General features: G+C 35.0%; 1 pseudogene; it reads right to left on the reverse strand.

The window, feature by feature from the left end:
* Positions 1-1165: 1165 nt before the first annotated feature.
* The window catches only part of LOC113315720, a 30635-nt pseudogene continuing 9837 nt past the window's right edge, over positions 1166-21963 (reverse strand).

The following is a 21963-nucleotide window of genomic DNA, read 5'->3' on the forward strand; positions in this document are numbered from 1 at the left end:
GAGGCAGTGTAAATTCTAGCTAAATGCAACAACCTTTTGAGTTTCAAGTTTGTTCACAGATCTGGAAATTTTGTGGCAGATAAGCTTGCGATAGAGGCAAGAAAATCTTCAATTTTCAATAGTTGGGAAGAAGATTTACCAGCCTTAAAGGTTTTACCTAAATACCAACCACACTTTACCTAAATCCCACCCACAGTCTAAAAACTTAATAATCATAAACCTAATCAACAGTAGGTAATGAAAACTCACCTTCTTCTATACTACACCCTAATATAGAAATACCATTGTTAGCATTACCGCCTACACCAACCACCGCACCATTTTCCATACCATTTTCCATATAATACCATGTTATAATCAACAAAGGCACTAACAATCTATTCGTATGATGGATTAACATTTGTTCCTATAATGGATTTGAGTGGAACCTGCGTAATAGTTGTTCGAAATTAAATCCTAATCTACCTAAACCTAATCTATTAAAATTAAAACTTAATATGTCTTTGTAAGAAACCGAAATCTATCTATCTAAATAATATAGAATAAAGACTAGAATCATAATATGATTAAAATTAAAATTAATCTTAATATGATTAAGATCTTAATGTTGTTTAAATTGAAGGTGGGTGGCAGCGGCCGCCATGGCTATTATAGGTGGTGGCTTATTTTTGGAAGGCATAATGGAGTTCGGTGGTGTTAGGGGATTGTTAAAGAAGATGCGTTTCAATCACCCACTTTAGATTAGGTTTACAACTTTTGTGCTTTAAGACCGTGCACAAAAGACCGTGGGTGGCAATTAGGAAAAACGTGGGTGGTAAAACCTTTTTAAATATGTTTATTAGTCTAGATAAGTTAAGTAATCAGAAACAAGATATTGGCAATACCAATAGGTTGTTGTCTCAAACTCAGAACAGGGAATGTCTTGTACCGATAGCATGATAACAATCAGTCTATTTGTTTTCTTTTGTTTTGGTTCTTTAATGCAATCTCTTATTCTCAACAAAAAAAAAGTATTAAACATTGAAGAGAAAACACACTCCTGGACATTCTAGCCTGACATAGTTTATAAGAACTAGGTTTTGCTAATATAATCATGCCTACATAATAATATATGTATTTGATTTGATATTCGACTCCGAATTGCAAAGAAACCTGAGATGGAAAATCAAACAAGAAACATTGTGTTAGTTTCAAAGTACAGTCTGAATGATCTAGTGTTCCAATACAGTGCGCATATTCCCCAAAAGAAATTATGTATTTATAACCATTTCAACAAACAGGGGTTGGCTAGATTCTTCTGTCTTGTTAAGTCGAAGGCCAAAGAGGATAGTTGGACCAATGACAACGCCAAAAAGAACATAGTAAAAGTGAAGTCACCTTGCTAAATCTTAATCTTCGTGTTTCCAATCATTCATTGAAATGGCTCCCTCATCTGAACACAATATTTGGTGTTTGTCGAGAATTGAAATGATAGGTGCTGGCAAGTTCCTCATTACTAACCCCATTGTGCTCTTTATAGCCATGAAGGAAACTTCTGCTACTCTATCAATTTCGTCTTCATATTGCTCGTAGACAAAGAATGCAGTAAATGCAAACACCAATACTGCATTTGAAATTATAAAAAAAGTAAATGTAAATACATAATAACTCGGGAGAAGTTTGACGAAGCGAGGCACTTACCTAAACCAAAGACAGTTGAGATGGAAAGGGAAAGAAGTAGCTTCAAAAGATACAGAGAAACGGTAACCTGCAGTGTACCAAATTGTGAATAATTAGCATATAACGCATGTTGACGACATGGTTTACCTCACTATGAAACTGTTCTAATACTTGTAATCTAGGAGTTCTGAACTGCTTGATTGATAAACCAAGTAAACTCGCAATATAAGTATTACAGGTTGCACCCAATGTAGTTAATATCGGATATCGGTTCATCTCGGCCGGGACCGATACACTGGTACGAATTTATATCGGGGATATTATCGTTGAAATATCGGTATAATATCGGTTCTAGATTTAGAGACTATAATTTTATATTAAACATTTTCTCCACACATTTTCGGTTAAGATATAATAGATAACATCAATTTTATCAAAAAAACAAAAGAGTAACTTTAGTAACTTGCTTCGAGAGCTACATGCACCTCTACTACCACCTGGAAGACTTTCTTCGCCAAAATTACCTTAAACTTTATAGAAAACGACCAATACCGTCTCATATCGGGAAATATAGGAAAATTTCGTATCGACCGATACGGCCGATATTTGACCGAAACGGCCGATATTCGACCGATACGGCCGATATTATCGGGCGAATATCGTATCCCCGATATCCTTCTTATCGTATCGTTCTGGGCCGGTATCCGAAATATCCCCGATATATCGGCCGATACGGCCGATATTGACTACATTGGTTGCACCATTACCTCGTTCTACGGACATACTTAGAGGAGGGCAGGAGGCGATGAATTACCTGAAAGAAAGTACTCCAATCATCTCCCCGGGCAAATGACCTCAATGTACGCATCCACCAGTTCCAAGCAGATGTCAGGGATATAGTGAGATCCTTGATCGTCGCTTCTGGAACTTGAAAATGTGAAGGGTTGATCATTCTAACAGTTAAACCAAACCTGTTGCAGAAACTTTAGTTACTTATACGAATGCGGATTTCAAGATTACGACAATGATGCATTATCTATGAGAATGGTCTGTCACATATGGAGGAGACTACGAAGGCCTATAAGCAATTTAGTTTTCTCCTCACACAATTGAGCTGAAGCACTCGTTTAAAGGTCTATTTTTCTAGTAGATAAGTCTACTTTGCAACAAGCAAAAGAATCTAAATATCCAACATTATATCAGTTCAGCCAAACTAATTCCCGGTCAATCACATTACAGTCATTAGGTTAACCCAACCTATGAGTACATTCCGAGTCTGACACTATAATTACATCAAAATTTAGATGAGAACACATTGTTTCTACATTCAGAATATATGAACATTTTAGATTGTGGACTTAAAGCAAAGCATGCAGGTAATAGCACCGGTTACCTACATTGGGGATGGCAACCTTCCAAGGCCATAAAGGACAACTGTGACCGCTAACAAAATCTTGGCTACTGAGGAGATGAAAGTTCTTTCCGGAAGGAAAAACCAGTTAGACAACAAAGCCAGAGTAAGGAAATACGTAAAGCTTTCCCTTTCGTCTCTCCACAATAATGCCCTTCCCGCTGCAATAAGATAATTGAGCATCAGATTGGACACTTTAGAAGCAAACCAAATAATGTTATCTTCCATAGAAAATTTTATCTGTCTATGTTTGTTTGCATAAGTAAGTTACATTATATTCACACGAAGTGGTCATTTACTCTCTAGCTATTCACCTTTGAGGACCCCAACAGTAAAACATTTAGGTGGTGAACAGTAGCATATCTCAATGTACTTGAAGAAGAAAAAATTGTCACAGCGAAATAAAAATAATCACCTCTTCCACTGCCTAAAAGTTTCTCAGCTTTAGATTCCCCCCTGGGAGAACCTTCTGCTAATTGGGAGAATGATTGGACAGTTAATGTAGCACCCTCCTGTAAATCCAGCAACAAAATATAGTGAAAAAAATGTAACTCCAGTCTCAAAGGTTTGCATTCATCATGCATTTTACTTGCAGACTCAACCAGATTATTCTGTAGACCTAGTTAGAGACAGACCCTGAGCTACCTCGAGGACGCAGTATCTGAAAATCGGTATACTAAGTCTTGGTAGAAGTCAAGCCCAGATAGGTATTACAGGATTGCAAACTTTTATGCCCAAGGTCATCATATTTTCATAAATTAAGCAATTTCATACAGTTGTAGTATCTGAAATTCATACTTCACATCTTGTCCCAAAACCAAAAACACACAAAAAAATTTTTTACCTTAAGTGAAACAACAGGGGAGTAACCAATATGATTTTGAGCTTGAGAAGAGTTGAAAGTCTTAGTTCGTGACAATATGTGAATCATAGTCTGTGGAAAATAGTTGACAATTACAGGAATTACTTGAACCAGCCTAGCAGGAAGTTGGATTACCGCCCTGAAATTGAAGAAGTATCAGCTCTTAAATAAAATTCTTGGAAACTCACAAAGAGGACAATAGAAAGAAGAAATTCCAGTTTATCATATACAGGCACTCACAAAATGTTATCCCAATACTAAAACTAACTAGATTATTATGATCATCCAACAGTGACCATGCCGACATGCAAGTTTTTATTTGTGTAAAATTGACTAGAATTTTCGTATAATAGCAAAATCAGGATATGTTAATTACCTTTGGTATCCAAGGCCTTCTAATATAAGAGAACAAAGTCCCAATACTTCATTGGCTCAAAATTGGTGATAAAAAATGCCTGCAGCAAAAGTGAAGGAAAAACAATCATGTATTCATGCACAAATCCAGCTTTACTTAGACATGCTCAGGAAGTAATAATACCCTTCCAGCAACAGAAGTCACCCCAAAGCGCAGAGCTTCCTCTGCGCAGACATGTGCATGCGCAATATTATCAACATATGTGAAGTCACACATATTTGTACCATTACCTAGAATAAGCTGTAATAAAATCAAGACACGCAAAAATCAGTTTGGATTCTCAGCAAGAGAGAAATCGTTTATTTTATGAGACAAATTTCATACTCCATCTGTTAGATTTCAAGTATCATGCATTTTCACATTTCCCGTTGTAACAAGAATCATTTGTTGCTGTATACCTATGATTTAGTTCAGGCCTATGGCTGATTTTGCAACCAGCCACTAGGATTGTTCTTTTGCCTATATAATAGATAATGTACCACACGATTATAGAATATGTAGCCAAGACTAACTAGTTGTGCATGACTATTGAGATACTCTGACCTTCAAAGCTCATGAAATCCCTATGAATAGACTCGTAAATGAAATATAGGAAAGTTTGTCAAACCTTTGCCAAGCCTGATTTTGCTGAGTTCACAATAAAAGGTATAAGATGTGTATCTCCGGGTCCAAAGGGACTGCTGGGACGCAATGCACACGTTAAAAGCCCATTGCTACTGTTTGCAAATAAGACTGAACTCTCTGCCTGTGCCTTGAAATCACTAAAAATATTTGCAAACTGCACAACATCAAAGAACAAACAAAATTCACTTCTAAGAAACTAAAATTCAGATCAGCAAACAACTAACCCTAAGGCAAGAAAATATAACCTCTAATAAGAAGACCGTACCATTGAAGGGCATGGTAAAGATTCATCCCCATTACAAGTATCATGTTTACCATCAAAAACTACATCAGCAGAACTGTTGTATATAAGCCTTTTCACTTTGCATTCTCGGCAAACACTAACTACATTTTTAGTACCTGAATAGTGGATACAATAATGTTCATAAATCATCATAATCAAAACTAGATAAACTTAACCTTTACCAAAATGAAAATTCATGCTTAAAAATCATCTCAGTGAAATGATATAAAGTACTACTAAAGTTTACCTTGAACAGTTATCATGTACTGATGGTAAGTATTTTCTGACAATGAATTTGTTGGATCAATGTGAAATACTACCTCCAAACCTTCAATGGCTGCAAACAGATATTATCATGAAACCAAAATCAGTAGATAACAAGATGATTAGGGCAAAATTAGAAACGATTCTTGTAATTTACCTCTTTTGATCTGAGATTTGTCACGAACATCAACTTGAAAATATGAAACCTGACTTGATGAAATGGCATGAGAAAGTAAAGAATCTTGCTCTTTAAGATCGAGATTCAACGAAGGATCAGAATCAGCAATACGAATGATCCAATTCTTAGATTTCAATAGTTGTAAAATTTCGACCGCCCAGAACGACGCAGATTCTAGGGTTGGACTCGTCAGTACTGATCGCCATTTTAGTATGCGGAAAAAAAAGAATGAAAGCAGGACTAGGGATTGTGTTTTATAACTTTATTAATAGACTTTTGGCGCTGAAAGTCGAAAAAACGTTTTCGTTTGCCGGCCCGACTCGTGTCGTTGAGGAAATGCCCACCAGGCGACTAATTGCATCCATTATTGCTCGGGATCAAGGTTGTGAAATCGAACCGTCTATCGAGTGAATCGTAGATTCATTGTCACTTTTATGTGTCTTGGAAATGAATTTTTTTTTTCTTTATAGAAAAACTTAGGCTTTAGGAAAAGACCAATAAAGAACCACTACTCATCCTATCAGAATTTTCACATAACATTGCCAAATAGTATCATTTGGTGCTCAGGTTGCTAGGCTTTCAAACAATTTATTGTAATTTTCTTTTATTATTATCACAGTTTAATAATTAGTATCATTTTATTTATTCATTTATTACATATTGAACTAATTGGAAGCCTAACAATCTAAGCTTCAAGCAGCGTACTACTACATTAGTTGAACAGGGTGTCGTGCTAGTCTACCAGCGAGCCTCATAAGGAACCAAGCCGAGAGAGCAGAAACGGATAGTGTGGCTATGGTCAGTAAGAAAAAGTTTGGAAAACAGTTTTATTATCTAAATGTTTTTCTTTTTTCTTTCTATAACTTCCTACTTTTTCTCAAAAAAGTGAAACATTTACGGGGATTTGGAGGGAGCGGGTTTTTTAGTTAAATAGGTGTCAAAAAATGAAGAGGGGCCACATACAAAATGGATGTGGCCCGACCACATCGTAGCCGGGACGCAAACTAACTCTACCGTCCATGTCAAACTCTGTAATATTGCACCATCTGGGACCTCCTGGAGCGCACGAAACCTCTATGGAGTGCATGAAACTCTGTAATATTTCCAAGTTAAAAGATTCCAAATTTTGAAGTCTATGGATTACTTTAAGGCATACTAAGACACAAAAAATAAAGTGTAGTCTTGGATTGTTATCATGATCTTCCTCCCTCTTAATTCTTTCATGGTAGTTTAAGTGAAAACGCCCTTGAACTGCAGTATGGTGGAGCATGTTGAAACGTACTAAAATTTCCCTAAAAAATATGAGCCGTTGTATGTAGGTGAACGAATAAACAGTCGTAAAATTAATATAAATTGTTGAAGTAGAAACGAAGAGAAAGAGAAGAATTTCTTATTGATAGGTTCCCATAGTAGTACATAGTATCCTTTATATAGTAGGAAAAGGGAAAACCAAAAGACTTAAAGGGAAAACTAAAAGACTTATATATGAGCCGCACATACATGGGCCCGAGACCCTACAATACTCCCCCTTATGCGGTCCAATATTAGTGCTTCATATGTAGTGTTTCATATATAATCCTTCAGGTGTACTTCTTCAAATGTAGTTCTCTCCTCGATGACCACCGTATCTAAGTCTATTGCCTCATTAAAACTTTGCTAGCCCAGAGGGACAAAACCTTGGTGCAATTCTTCACATGTAGTACGGTCTTCAAAGACCACTGAGTCTAAGTTAATTTCCTCGTTAAAACCTCGTCAGGAAAACTCAGACGGGTAAAACCTGAACTAAGGGAAAATAATACAATATTAAGAAGGCTTGGAGAAGAATTGGACTCACATATGTTGCCTCGTTAAAACCTTGATGAAGGAAAAAGAGTACAACGCGATAAATGCAAGTAAAGATGATCCGTTGAAGTTGATCACTTTGCTCCGCCGAAGTTGACGTGTTACTTCACAACTCCTAAGACAGGAAATCCCCGTGGGAAAGACAATAGTTGGGAAATTACATTCCCGGTATTTTTTGTTGTCTCATTGAAAACCTTACCGAGTAACAAAACCCTATGGGAAAAATTAATCTCGGTTAGGGAAAAAGAAAGAGTTCAACACACCGTCAGATGCTCCCCCTGAAGCCAAACGATTTCTTTGGTCTTACGCATTCCTGGGTTTGGACAATTTCTTTAGTCTTGCACAATCAACAGAGTTAGGACAATTTCATTTGTCCTATACTTTTCACGTGTGGACTTAGTTAATAAGTCGGCCAAATTTTCATCAGACTTTACTTGGCTGACTTAAAGTGTTTAGAAGACACTATTGTTGTTGATTGTAGAACTTATAGCGCTTAAAAAACCATCGTGTATCATTTCTCTGATTCAGGTATTTTCAGTAATATCAACGCGTCTTTTAGGTCTTCAAGTTCAATATATACCTAGTGTTATTATCGTTGCCTCGCTAAAAACCTTGTCGAGTAACAAAAGCCATGTAGGAAAAAATAATCTCGATCAAATGGAAAAGAGAACAACAAACCTTCACATTTCAAAGTAAAATATGTCGACATCATATCCTTAGATCCTTCCCCTGATGTTGGCATCTCCCGTTGTTTCCATTCAAGGGAGTTTTTGGACAATTCTTTTAGTCATGTACTTTACGAAAGTGAATTTAGGTAATGTTTAGTAAATAAGTCTACCACGTCTCCCCATGATTACTTCCATGGGAATGTAGTTTATTTTTCCTTCATAATCAACAACTGTTGGGATTGCAATTTCGCTAGCAAACCTTTTCACGTCTTTGTAGGGATAAACTAACACATGTTAAAGGTTTCCTTTAGGTATATGATTACATTCCATGTACCATTCCAATGACACTGTATTGGCACTGAGTCATATCTAGCTAATAAGTTGAATTGGCAATGACATTCCAATGAGGATGTTGTACTTTGTCGAGTGTACAATATCTAAGTACAATAATGCGTCTGTGGCACTAAGATATGGGAATTCATCTCTCGACACATCTTCGTCACATTCCTTTATAAAAAATGGCTATTCATGTACATTTGAAACTCGACTAATCATGGGAGTGCTGGCAGGATGCATGTCTTTGTTAAATTTCCTGACAATGGACATATGCAATCTGGTGGAATAATATACCACAAGTTCGGTTTTATAGTTTAGAACATAGATAAGGTCGAGCTTCCCCAAGGTTCTCATCTCAAATTAGGATTTCAAATAACTTGTATTATTTCTAATTTCGTCAAGAGTACTTATTATGTTTATACCATCGACATAGATGGATACAATTCTTAATCAGAAACTTCTTATCGAAGGAACAAAACCTTACTTGTTTATCATTTCCCAGTTAAATAGTCACTTAGATGGGTATACCACATCCGCCTGATTGTTTGAATCAATAAGTGAGTTTTACAGTGTAACCACAAACAAACTCCGTGGTTTAGAGTTATTTGACTTGGGAAGCAAAAGGTCATCATGCACTTTTGCAAATATCTTTGAGTCTAAAACTCCAGAGATATAACCACATCTACTGCGTTTTAAGTTCTTTTGAAACTACCAAGCAAACTAATTAACATAACATTATGATGTTCAAAGGAGTAAGCGATCCAGGGGTTTGTGAGAAACCTCGCGCCACAATGTTAGTCTTTATACTTTAACACCTCATTCTTCTCACCACACGTTGTGACAAATAACCATATATGTCCCACAGGCTTTACACTTAGTTAGTTAGCACTACCATACCAAATACCTGGATTGGATAGGACAAATATGTTATTTATTTGATATTAATCAAAATAAAGCATGGTTCGATCTCATTGTGCTCTACTTCTGGAGCACCTATTTATGAATTATATTATCACTATTGATGGTTGTCGTAAGTGCAATCAAATTAAATTACTTATTTCCACATATGTCAAATATGTTATAGGCAATATGTTCAGTTGTCAAATATGTCACAAAAGGGGGTTTTGTTTTATATTTTAAACAAAGTAAATAAAATGATTGAAAAGATTAAGTTCTAAGCAATAGAGAGAAATATGATCGAGGAATCCTTCTTTGTTACTAAACCATCAATGAGTTATTATACTTTTTTACCCGTCGTTAATTATAGATTATCACCAACCGTGAGATAACAGCTAGATCAATGTTATCCCCTAAATTCCTTATCTCACTGGATACGAAAGTTCTCGATTACCAGACTATATTCGTCTAGACCACCTAGTAGTAGACCACTCAAGGTGTAATTTTGTCGAACGCTTTATCTTTTGTCAATTATAGGTTGATCCTACTAGTTAGACTCTTAGATCAAGGTCTACTTTTTTAGTGTTGTTTATACACACAATTGCTCCACAAAATCCCTCTGCAAAGTCTTGTGTTCTCTACTTGTGTACAAGTTGTTCGACGATTAATTATCTTCTAACTCAATACTGTTAATAGATTAAATCAATAAATTAATTCAGTTGGCCACCCAAATAATCCATCAATCAATCATAAATATTCGTTATAGTATAAATAAATGATAATCATATGAAGAACTTCAAAGTAGATTAATATAATAACTCAAATCTTATTTAGAACTTAGAATTCATCCTCAATCAACAGGTGTTTAGATACTCATGGATGTAGAAACATCCATGGTATACATATAAGAAAAGTAAAGAGAAAACGTTATAAAATAGGAACCGCTCAGAAACCCTAGCTTTCGCTCCTTCTGTTGTTTCTTCTCTCTAATGCTTAAAATTTCGTGATTTATTGATATCTATCTATACAAGACCTAATAACTATTTATATATGTTTACATTGATTGGCCTTCAAGTATCTAATTCTGTTAAGCCCGACCTTAAGCTATGAAAGAAAGGCCTAAAAGATGGTTCGTAAATTTTGGCCTTTATGGTACACGTACCAGGTATGCATACCCTCCTTTAAGAAAGTGTACAAGAACTTTTTGGTATGTGTACCAGGTATGCATACCCTCATGTTCACGAAATTCAGAGTTATGATGGTACACGTACCCAATATGCATACCCTCCTGTCTTCGGTATTCGATAAGCTTGTTTTACCCGTAACTTCTTCGTCCGAACGCGGAATGACCTCATTCTTTTTGCATTCTTTTTGTAATTAAATTATCTTCAAGATGGTATTTGTCCCGTGTCTTGGTTTTGAGCACTTATGCTCCGTTTCGTCGCACTTCTTCCACTTCTCTTCGACTTGGGCACCTAGATACTTGGAGTACTTATCTTCTTAGATATTTTTAGCATTTTGTAGCTCCTTTTTGGATGATTCACCTAATAGAAACAAATAAGATAAAACAAGAGTATAACAACAAGATTACATGCAAGAATAATATCTAAAACAAGTATGGAATGAACACTAAAATCATATGAATCATGCACTTATCAACTGTGCATGCATGATCCTTCCATTGAATCATGTGCATTATCATAAGCCATTAGGATTTCATCGTTCTCTAAAATCATTTAAAACTTCGGAGCGTCCTCCAGTTTGATTCATGTACATATTTAGAGACAATATTATGAGATGATTTCAGATGATATGAATAATTAGGTTGTGCCTTACTCCCCTAATTCCTTTTTAGGTGAGAATTGATCGAATCTAGTGGTATCTCCATCTTCCTTCATGGATCCACGACCTCAACCATACTTCCACCAAGTGTAGCTGTAACACCTCAGTTTACGGTGCATATCCTTTACTAAGGATTTTTTTAGCCTTACAGGCATGTTTGCAGTTGGTATGTGTGATCTCGTCAGTTTAGTGATATCAGTGTACATTCTGAAAACTGATGATCCTTTTTCACTTCACATTTCCATTTTTGGAGTATAGGAGTCTATATGATACAAAATGGTGACACACCACGACATTTCCTGTCATTCGCTCGAAAAATACTTTTTCCTGTCTTCCCCTAACGACGGGAAGACTATCTCATTAGAGTGACTATCCGCAAATCAACGGTTGAGAGAACGTCTGTCAAGAGGTTTAAAACTGCAGATAATTGTTGGAAATTCTTGTCTAACATAGCCACTTAATCATGTTGAGGACCCATCATAGTATTATGTGGAATCATAATGGCATGTGTATGGTGCAACCAAAAATGCGTAAAAACACAAATGTCAGACTCATATCTAGTTACCAACTGGTATGCAAAGAATGGTTGACCAATAGTGGGTGTAAAATGAATAAGTGAAGATGCGTTTAATATTGCATATCCCCGAGCAGTTAAAGGTAGGTTGGTACTCATAACCATGCCTTAGATATCATATATAACCTTTGATGATAGCCTTTGCGAGACCATGAGGTATATGATGCTCTGCATTGATCATATTAATCACGCAATAACCATCAAGTCCTTTTGATGTACACTCGCTAGCATTTACAAGGGGTGGTGAGTGCTAGTAGTTTTCCAAACGCAAAATTTCTTGGGAACTATAACTAGTCCAAAATGTTAAAACATCCACCAGAGCCATAAGTCACTTTAATGATCCGCATTCTGCATGGATATTTTTCTAAAATATCACTTTATTTTCTTTGTAATATGGATTGTTTTCCATTTGCATCTTAGGATGGTCTTGATCCTGTTTTACTGAAGACTTTGTAAAATGAGTGATATGCTTTCTCACTTAAAAGCATAATGGGAGGGGTGGGTGGATGGGGGGTGGGGTTGGGAGGGGTGGGGGTGGGAATCTAGTACTTTAGAGAACACTTATTGAGAAATATGTTGTTGCTTCGCATTCTGTCAATCTTATTCCCGTTGTCTCGTCCACTAAAACACAATGATGTACGTATGATTCCTTTCAAAAATAAACATCATGTCACAACCAATGTGCCTTTATGGTTATGTCAAAGCCTGTATGAGTCAATTCTCAACATTTCATCATCGGAGTCGATATGGATTCAATAATCCAAATACTATGGTGATTTACATTTCACTAGATTGATTCATTAGTTTCTCTAAAATATATTTCCTTTCAAATACATTAGAGACTATAAAATCTGCAATCAATTATATTCTCATCACTATGAGTTTCCACATGATATCCACTTGCATAGGTTTCTTTGGAATTTAATAAGGTGTGATCAGCTCTCGGTACATATAGAGATTTTGTGACTTTTAATCTTTGTTCTATCTTGGAAACAAAATTTAAACAGTGCTTTGCTCGATGATCCAATCATCGTAATCACATTATAAGGAACTAGTTCAACAACTAGTGTATATTCCTTAAGCTAGTATGAAGGATGTTATATATCAAGTCTTTGGAGACCTAATAAATGGTGTAGCCTTATTACGTAACAAAAGTGAGGCTCAAATCAAGTACTTTAAAGTATATGTTACGATTCAGAGGAGATGATATACTCTTCACCCAGATATATCTCAAGTGTTTTATAGAATTTTTTCATCTCGTGATAATGATGTACTTTTCATAACTGCAAGAAATCAGTTACTACCATGGTACCTGCATTACATCAGGTTGAATAGCTTCTAAAGACCGGAAATCTCTTGTTAACATACTTTAGCATCTACTGTTACTTTATTATAATGGATGAAGTTGAAAAGATAAAAATGAAAAAACTTTTCTGACTCATGTCACCTTTTGTGAATTTCTTTCCACAAAAGTTGAGGTATTACTTTGCAACATATCTTTGTTCAAGTTATTAACTCTTTTATAGTCTAAAAGTTAGTGGAATCCATCCCACTGAACATTCAAATTTTTTGTCTGTGTGTGTGGTGGTGGTGGTGGTGGGTTGGTGGGTGGGTGGGTGGGGGGTAGTGGTGATGGTGGTAGGGGGGATTTCATGAATGTTTCAGAAACTTCCTTCAGAGCATTTCATCGCCTGAAGTCAATATGCCGCCTTTAAAACATAGAAACTATGCCTTCATCTTTTGAAAAATGCATAGTCATCGATTGAAGGTTTTTATGATGGAAGTGTATCCCTTGTAGACACAAATGACTTTTGTATCGGAAACTCTTTAATGACACTCGAGTACTTATGAGACCCGAGTTAGTTTAGTCAAAACCCGGTTAACTATTTGGTCAATGTATGATCCATTGGGTTGACTAGTTCATAGTTAACAAAATTGTACATATATAGTCCATTATATATGAAGTACTCAAGACCATTGATAACAGCAGACAACTGCTACCATATCCGATGATGATGAAAATTTCATAGAAGATTCATCAATAGATTCTGCCAAACTTAACAAAATTTCAAGGAAATCCAAACGGTTATACAAAAAGATATTCATGAAGTCGTATGACTGTTCCAGTTAACGTTTTTATGGACATGGCTGGAAATATCACGTACTTTGTAGTACTTACCATGGTTGGATCTTTATAAAAAATTTACAGCTCAAAAAGAACAATATATAACACATACCAAAAATACAGCATAATCCAACAGTTGGAATTATGAATATTAGGTTTTACGCGCTGTTATAAACTGGGGGTTTTCTGAACGTAAAAAGTTTCATTAAAATCAGGTTTTGGAGATTGCATCATATTTCGATTTGATTGAAACTTTAAACGACTAAGTAACACCTAATTATGTTAAACATATTAAAATTTCATGAAAATATAACAGCGAAATCTCTATATTTGATAGTCATACATTCGTGGAACCCTAATAAATATTATGAAAACGAAATTCTTTTGTTGAAAGGGAATACTTGGTAACACATCTATAATATGAAAAAAAAAATAAGATCAAAATCATGTTAATCTTCAAGAAGTAATTCATCGTCGATCTCGAATGATAAAAGAAAATTGCACAGTTGATAGAGTCATGCTGATAATGTGTTGAAATGGAAATGCAGAGAAAGGTAAAGAGACAGAGAAGTATAAGAGTTTCTTATTGATAGGTTTCCATAGTAGTACATAGTATCCTTTACATACTAGGAAAATGGAAAACCAAAAATCTTAAAGGGAAAACTAAAAGACTTCTATATGGGCTGCATATACATGGGGCCAAGACCCTACAACATAAATTTATATATAAACAAAATATAATCAGAATATCAGAGTGGCGTAGTGGTTTGTCTGTCAGCTGAATAACCCTTAAGTCAGTGGTTCCAACCCTGTTGGCTTATTATTTTTGTTTAAGTTATTAATTTGTTTGCTTCAAAGAATACACTTTGACTCATTCAAAGTCAAATGGCAGTCAAAAATCTTATTGTAATAAGGAATATGCAGGATTGATAATAGATACGATTCTGTGTTACGCTTTGAATCGATTTAGAAAATTTCATGTTATTTTTTTTAAGTTATTAATTTGCTTCAAAGAAGATACTTTGACTCATTAAAGTCAAACGACGTTCAAGAATCGTATTATAATAAGGAATCTCCACGATTGATAATAAATATAATTTTGTGTTATGATCTGAATCAATTTAGAAAATTTTCAAATGGAATCGTACGAGTCGCGATTCGACTCGTACGATTTTAAAAACTATGCTCGGGATTATTTAAGTCATGTATTGGAACGATCTATGGAGGAATTGGGGTGGAGACCAACTACATTGTTGAAGTGATAGCTGCAATTGTGGCAATAGAATGAGTTGTTGGGCTAAGGTGAGACAATATTATAATTCAGTCCGACTCTAAATCTATTGTTGGTTCAGAAGTGGAAGTATTCCATGTGCTCATGTATCTAGGTGGAATAGAGGCTGAGTGTTAGATTCTTGAGATTCAATATGTTCACTGTTTCAGCTAGATTAATTTTTCAGTGGATTTTTCAACGAAGGGTGGGGCTTGCTTGTTGTTGCTGATCAAAATTCTGCTTCAGGGTAGATAGGATTAATTGGTTATCCCCGAGATTCTCGAGATTCCCGACATCCCTTATTTTAGATTCAGTTAACCAGATATTCTAAAAAAAATTGATGTATCTTTAGTGTTCAATTGGAGAATTACTAGATGTAACTGTTGAATCTTCTTTCATTTAATAAAAAGAGTAAGATTTTGTGTACCCAAAGGAAGCCGATAAAATGGGCGAGATAATGGTTTCTGGAAAAGAATCTGATCAATTTGGTAAGATTGCCTTTTAAAGAAGATATGCTCACATGGAAGAGTGATTTTCCCAACTGTTTGAGAACGACATTACATTTTGAAATTCTAGTTTTTTATCTCATGACATGGCACTAAACTATCCTGAATCCATCATTAAAATCTAACCATATTCACGAACGACAAAATGAACATGAAAGTGCAAAGAAGAGCATTCGAACGACAAAGACTTGAAAATGATCATGAAACTAAATAAATTAAACCTAAAAATTAAAAGCACCCTACGAAAAACGATGAAAATAAGAACTAGCTTAGAAATGAACCTCAATCTAGGAAACAGTAAAGAGCGAAGCTCATATATGTTATTCAGAGCAGATTTAAACTCGTCAGTGCTTACCTGAATCTGAGTTGAGATATCAATCACTATAGAGATGCGTGAAAGAGTGCTATACAAGAACAATTACGTTATTTGTAAATAAGAATTTATATTTTTTAATTTATCAAAATAACCCTAGTTAACACATATTATAATGCTTTATCAAAATAGTACTCACATTTGACTGTAGTTATGGTGATAATATTATTTGTACACGTGAAGGGTGTGTGAACTACGCTACAAGTGAAACAATGACATTTTTCGGAAGCCCAACAAGGCTTTCGGCTCAATGAGGATTTCTCTAATAATGGGTCCATGAATCATATTTTATATGTTGGTGGCATGTTGATGTGTATGACTTGTTATTTAAGAAATATATCATATTTGGATAACAGTAGTTACTCTCTCCTGTCTCTAGCTATTTAGGCTTAGGGGAAAATAATTTATGAGGCGCCTTCGTTCTCTACTCAGATCTGCTCATCTTCGTTAGATCTGAGCACACCTGATATTGGTTAAGTAGTATTAGTAGTTTATTAGTAGCTGGTAGTTTATTCAGGTTAGTTCAAGATATTTATCACTTGCATTTCAACAAGGTTTTCACCCCTTAATGAGTTTTGTGTTCTACCCTTTAATGGGGTTTGTTGTTTTGCTTCAAGACCGATTCTTTCTGTTATTAATCACGTTTCTCTAAAAAGGTTCAAGGGGTATGTGTTTGTTGTTGAAATCCGGCGACATGAAAGATGGTTAGTATGGGTTAACATTCCTTTGGTGTAGGAGTTCATCTTACTGAACAAGAAAAGAGCAAGATGGTCAGTATTTGTACCGAAAAACATTCCCTCTTCATATACACTTGGGCTCTTCATCATACATGTATGTGTGTTGCACTGGAGTTCTTTCTCTTCCTCTCTTAAATTTATTCATTTATTGTATGTGGTTTTAATTTTGATTATTGTTATTTTCAATCTTTTGTAACCTTGATATGGCAATAGTATAAAGGAGTTTTTTTTTTGTGATATAAAATGGTGGTTAGTAGTTTCGATAAGGACTTGTTAATGTTAACTCAAATCTTGGTTAGTATTTAAGATGACTACAAATCTCAACCGAAGTGATATAAGATAATATCAAATCTCAAGATGATTACGAACCTCGATTAAGAAAAACATAAGATAGACATGGTATACTTAATTATATGGAATAAATACAAATCTAGGTGGTCGTTAGGATAACTATAAAACCTAACCAACTTAATTTCTTTTTCACCTATAAATAAATGATGAATTCCAACTCTAAATGGATAAACTCTCGATTCTAACTCTTTCTCGCCGGCATAAAACTCATACTGACTTGCGCGAAGCGTCTTTTTTTGTGTGTGTGCAGGTCTTTCCTTCTTACCTAAAGCTATTATTATTTGGGCCAAACGCATTAAGCACCTGTCTCGAAGATTATATTTTTTTATACCGAGAAATACCAATAATGTTAAAGAAACTTTAATTATATACATTTTAGTGATAACACATGTGCTATGTGTATCCTTGCATTTTATACTCTTTCGACAACATAAATTTTGAAACACTGTAAAAATTCTTGCTTAACAATAAAAATCTAATATTCAGATCTGTACTTATTATATAAATACTTTAAAGTTATTTACAAAAATATAATAAGAAACTTATTTGTAATCTAGGTTAATTGATATTTGGTACCTACATATCATCCAAAATTATTAATATTTGTCCCACTTATGGCTGGGTACATGGAAATGACATTGACTTCCGTTGACTCCGTTAAATAAAAATTTAATTGACTTATAATCTAATATATTTATGCATTAATTATTTTACCGTTTATTTGTTGAACATTTACATCAGCACTACCAAAACCACCATCAACATCATATCACCACTACTACCATGACCACTTAGAACATAAAATCCAGCCACTACTAACTCAACCATGTACCACCACTGTCATATTTAATTCATTTGATATCTAATCAACAGATATATTTCACAATATAAAATTTTGAATCATTCACAAATAATGAATTCGTTCAATTGCAAGATACCAAATTATAAACCGATCGAAAGGGGACTGAAATCAAATAGATAATAATGAGATTAATTCAAGGGTCATCTCTATCTTAATTTTGATAACATCTTCTAATCATTGGAAATCACTCACAAGAACCATGGCGCGTAGTTGCACAGAACTAGGGTAGAACTTGTTGAGATTTTTTGTCGAACACTTGATATATCTCTTAATTGTTGGTTTCGTCCTCTCCATTTGGCTTGATTCCTTGCTCAAAATTCGAGTTCCCTGTAAATAGTTCAAATCTAAAATAAATCCATGCTTCCCATCCAATACAAACACCAAAACAGTTCGCAATCCACAACATTTATAAGCATAAACTAACGGCAACAAGAGACCTTCTCAATTGGTCTTTCAACAATAAACTCATCCCAAACAAGGTCAACCCAAAAAAAACCCGTTATAATCCTTGTAAAAAATTCGAATAGACCTATCTCATGTTCATCCTCGCTCTCAGTATCTTCTTAATCTGCTTCATTCATCACCATATTTCAACAACAATAGTTGTTAGAGCACTGCTCAATCGAACTTGCAAGTTTTGCTATCTCAAGCTTGTTGTTAATGTTAGTTGCACAAAACTATATCTTGATAGCGTACTAAATTCATGTGTCGGACTAAGTTTAAAGGTCGGTAATTGAGTATCAGGCATCATCGTTATAACCCTCGAAGACTGAAGACCAAACAAACGTATTTGGAGAACTTCATCAATAATAGGTATGTGATGACTCAACCATTATATTTATTCACATTAATTACCATTCTACCTATATGACATTATGTCGTATGACCTATGATAGATTTAACGTTGCAAATAAGAAATTTCGAGTCAAGCTTGTCTTGTTAACATCTCGAAATATGATTCCAGCAACGGATGTTTATAGGTCCTTAACAATCTTAGTTCGAAATAATTTATTGTTCAAGAACTATGTTTGTGTCATATGGATCATTTGGAAATTGACCAAGCAATGATATGTTATATCCATGGAATTTGGAAATGTTTCAAATTAAACATCAAAATAAAATTTCAAGAACTTACTGAAATCTGGACTCGGGGAAGGTACACGTACCTAGTACGCATACCATAGATATCCGAGGTTTCGGAATAGGTAGGTACACGTACCTAGTACGCGTACCTCAAGGGGTCTGAATTTCCGAATTGGGACAATACCCGTATCTAGTACGTTACTGTATTTGATCTAAGTTCATGAAAAACGAAGAGTTATGCATACCTAGTACGCATATTGTTGGTCCCTAAATTCACGAACTGGTCATACGTACGCATATCGTTTCGCATACCTACCCTGTACGAATTATGCATATGCTTATATACTATTTTTCTAAATATGTGTAGCATTGCTATAACTCTCGTAAGTACCTTTGAGACATCATTGATCACTAAAACACTTGTATTGCGCATCATGATTCAAATCTTTTTTTTTAAATGAACACGATATTGCTTATAAGTTCAAAGGGAACATTATTAAAAACCCCTCAAAATTCGCCCCTTAAAATATACCCTTATTCAATTTTTAAAAATACCCTTGCTTTTTGAAAAGTAGAAGTAACTAGCACAAGTTGCTTTAAGAAGTTGACGCAACTAGCACAGGTTGTTTCTAAAAGTGGACGCAACTTTATACAAGTTGCTTCCAAAAAGTGGAAGCAACTTTCGCAAGTTGACTCTAAATTTCTTTTTTTACCCCTCGGGGGTATTTATGCAAGGTCAACAAAAATGGAGGGTATTTAAGCCATTCCCACAAGTTCAAAAGGCATATTTGACGAGAACTATCATTATACAAGGTTCCGGTACCCGAACTCATAGTATATATTCTTCTATGTGACTTCAAGATAATATTTCTCGCATGCTTACATGAACTCCTTAAAAGAGTTTCACCTAAACATCAAAAGTGTTTGGTTGACTCTCAAGTTATCTTATCTTGATTTCTAAGCAACCCTAGTCTTGAAAATATATAAATATAGAGACTCAATCAACTGGGAAATTCAATCCCTGACACTTCTGTGTCCTAGTTACTTGCTAGAGTCATCCTCTATTGACCTAAGTTTCCTCGAGCAACATAATTATATCTACGATCTAAAAACTTCACTTAGATATTCATAAAACCATGTCCGATTATCTTTTTCTTGATAGTTCATGTATCCTAATCTTGTTCATTCTGTTATTGAGGTTGTAGTACTCTCCTTCAGAAACAACATAGATAAAAATCTCAAAGTTCTTGTTGTCTCAGACCGTAGACAACTCCGATTGTGTACGTAAAGTAAAGTAGAGTCGTGTTTTTTCGGGATCGTATCTAAACTAGCGTAGGCAACGAACCAATTAAATTCCACAAGCGAGGTCCCGGTATAGATGGCATTCAGCAGGACCCATTACACACCCACTAAATCCGAGTATAGGGATAAACTAGACATAAACTAGTAGCCTCTTAGCCAACGCCCATTAGATCCAAAATTGTAAGCAATGCTTTCAACCCACTAGTTAAATGTCCACCCAATTTTAACACCTTGCTTGTAGGTGGGTAATAAGTACATTTCATAATACCAGGCACTTACTAGTACCCGTAGTCGGCTCCGTATTCTTATACTAAGAATGAATTATCCGTCCACCCAATTAATTAATTAATAATATGATTTCAGGTGATTTTTCTCTGTTGTGGTTAAAAGCTGAATCAAGCTCTCTTCCTAGAGCTTCTGGCCCCACTTATGATATTTGGGCCAATAGGAATCATTTGTTTTTTCACACCACCAATCTTGGGTATTTTCGACCCCACCCCGATGGTTATTTTTCATTTTTTTCTTCTTCTTTTTTACCACCTCTCTAGCTCTCGCTCTTTTCTTTTAGCTCTACTTATTTTCATTCTTACGAAGAAACCCTAGCGTTAATACTTTCTGTCTCTAATCTTCCTTTTCTCTTTTCTTCTGTTTTTCTCACGGTTTTTCTCTATAATTATGTTTTGATCCGTAGGTTGTAATCCGAATTCATGTTTTAATCGAGTGATGGCCCTCCCATAATGGGTTCGTTTTGATTCATCGTTGTTTCTTTGAATTTGTAGAAGCGATTTCTGTTGGATCAAACAACCCTATAATAGTTGAATCAATCTCTGTGGGTTTTTTTTATTGTATGAAGCTACGGTTTTTAATTTTTATTATTTGATTTTTATTGTAACCCTATTTGATTTGGGTTTTGATGTTGTAGGGTTGTTGTTGTAAAGCATACCACAGTTTCACATGTAAAAGTTGCTCAAAAGTGTTTGATTTGTATTTTGATGTTGTAGGGTTGTTACTTTTCACTACATGATCAATGCAATTAACCTGAACTATTGTATTTGTGGGTGAACAGGCTCATGGCTGTCTCAGTGCTTTGCTTTCGATGATACCATCGAAAATTGCTCTTGCCATAAGGTTTGTTCAGTACTTCTGTTTATGTTGATTATGTGTTCAGTGGTTCTGTTGTCACTATGGGTATGGTTTTGATGTGATGATGTTTCTGTTTATTCTTAGCATTAGACTAAGATCTGCTTTTAATGTTAATATTAATAGAAACAAAAATAGAATATTAATTATGATATGCTTAAGTACTTTTGTCGTGACAATATGCAGCAAGGTATTAATTCATAGTCCGATAGACACATTTTTTGTGTCTGAATTGTCCTCAGTGTTCTGTATTGTTAGTGCTCAATTCTGTATTAATTTTGGTGTTTTGTGTGTTTGTAGGTATTTTTGGAAAATAAATATTGTTGGAAAATTCGGCTCGGAAAGTTGCTCGGAGCACC

Source organism: Papaver somniferum, chromosome 10 (assembly GCF_003573695.1).
Source record: "Papaver somniferum cultivar HN1 chromosome 10, ASM357369v1, whole genome shotgun sequence".
Lineage (NCBI taxonomy): Eukaryota > Viridiplantae > Streptophyta > Magnoliopsida > Ranunculales > Papaveraceae > Papaver > Papaver somniferum.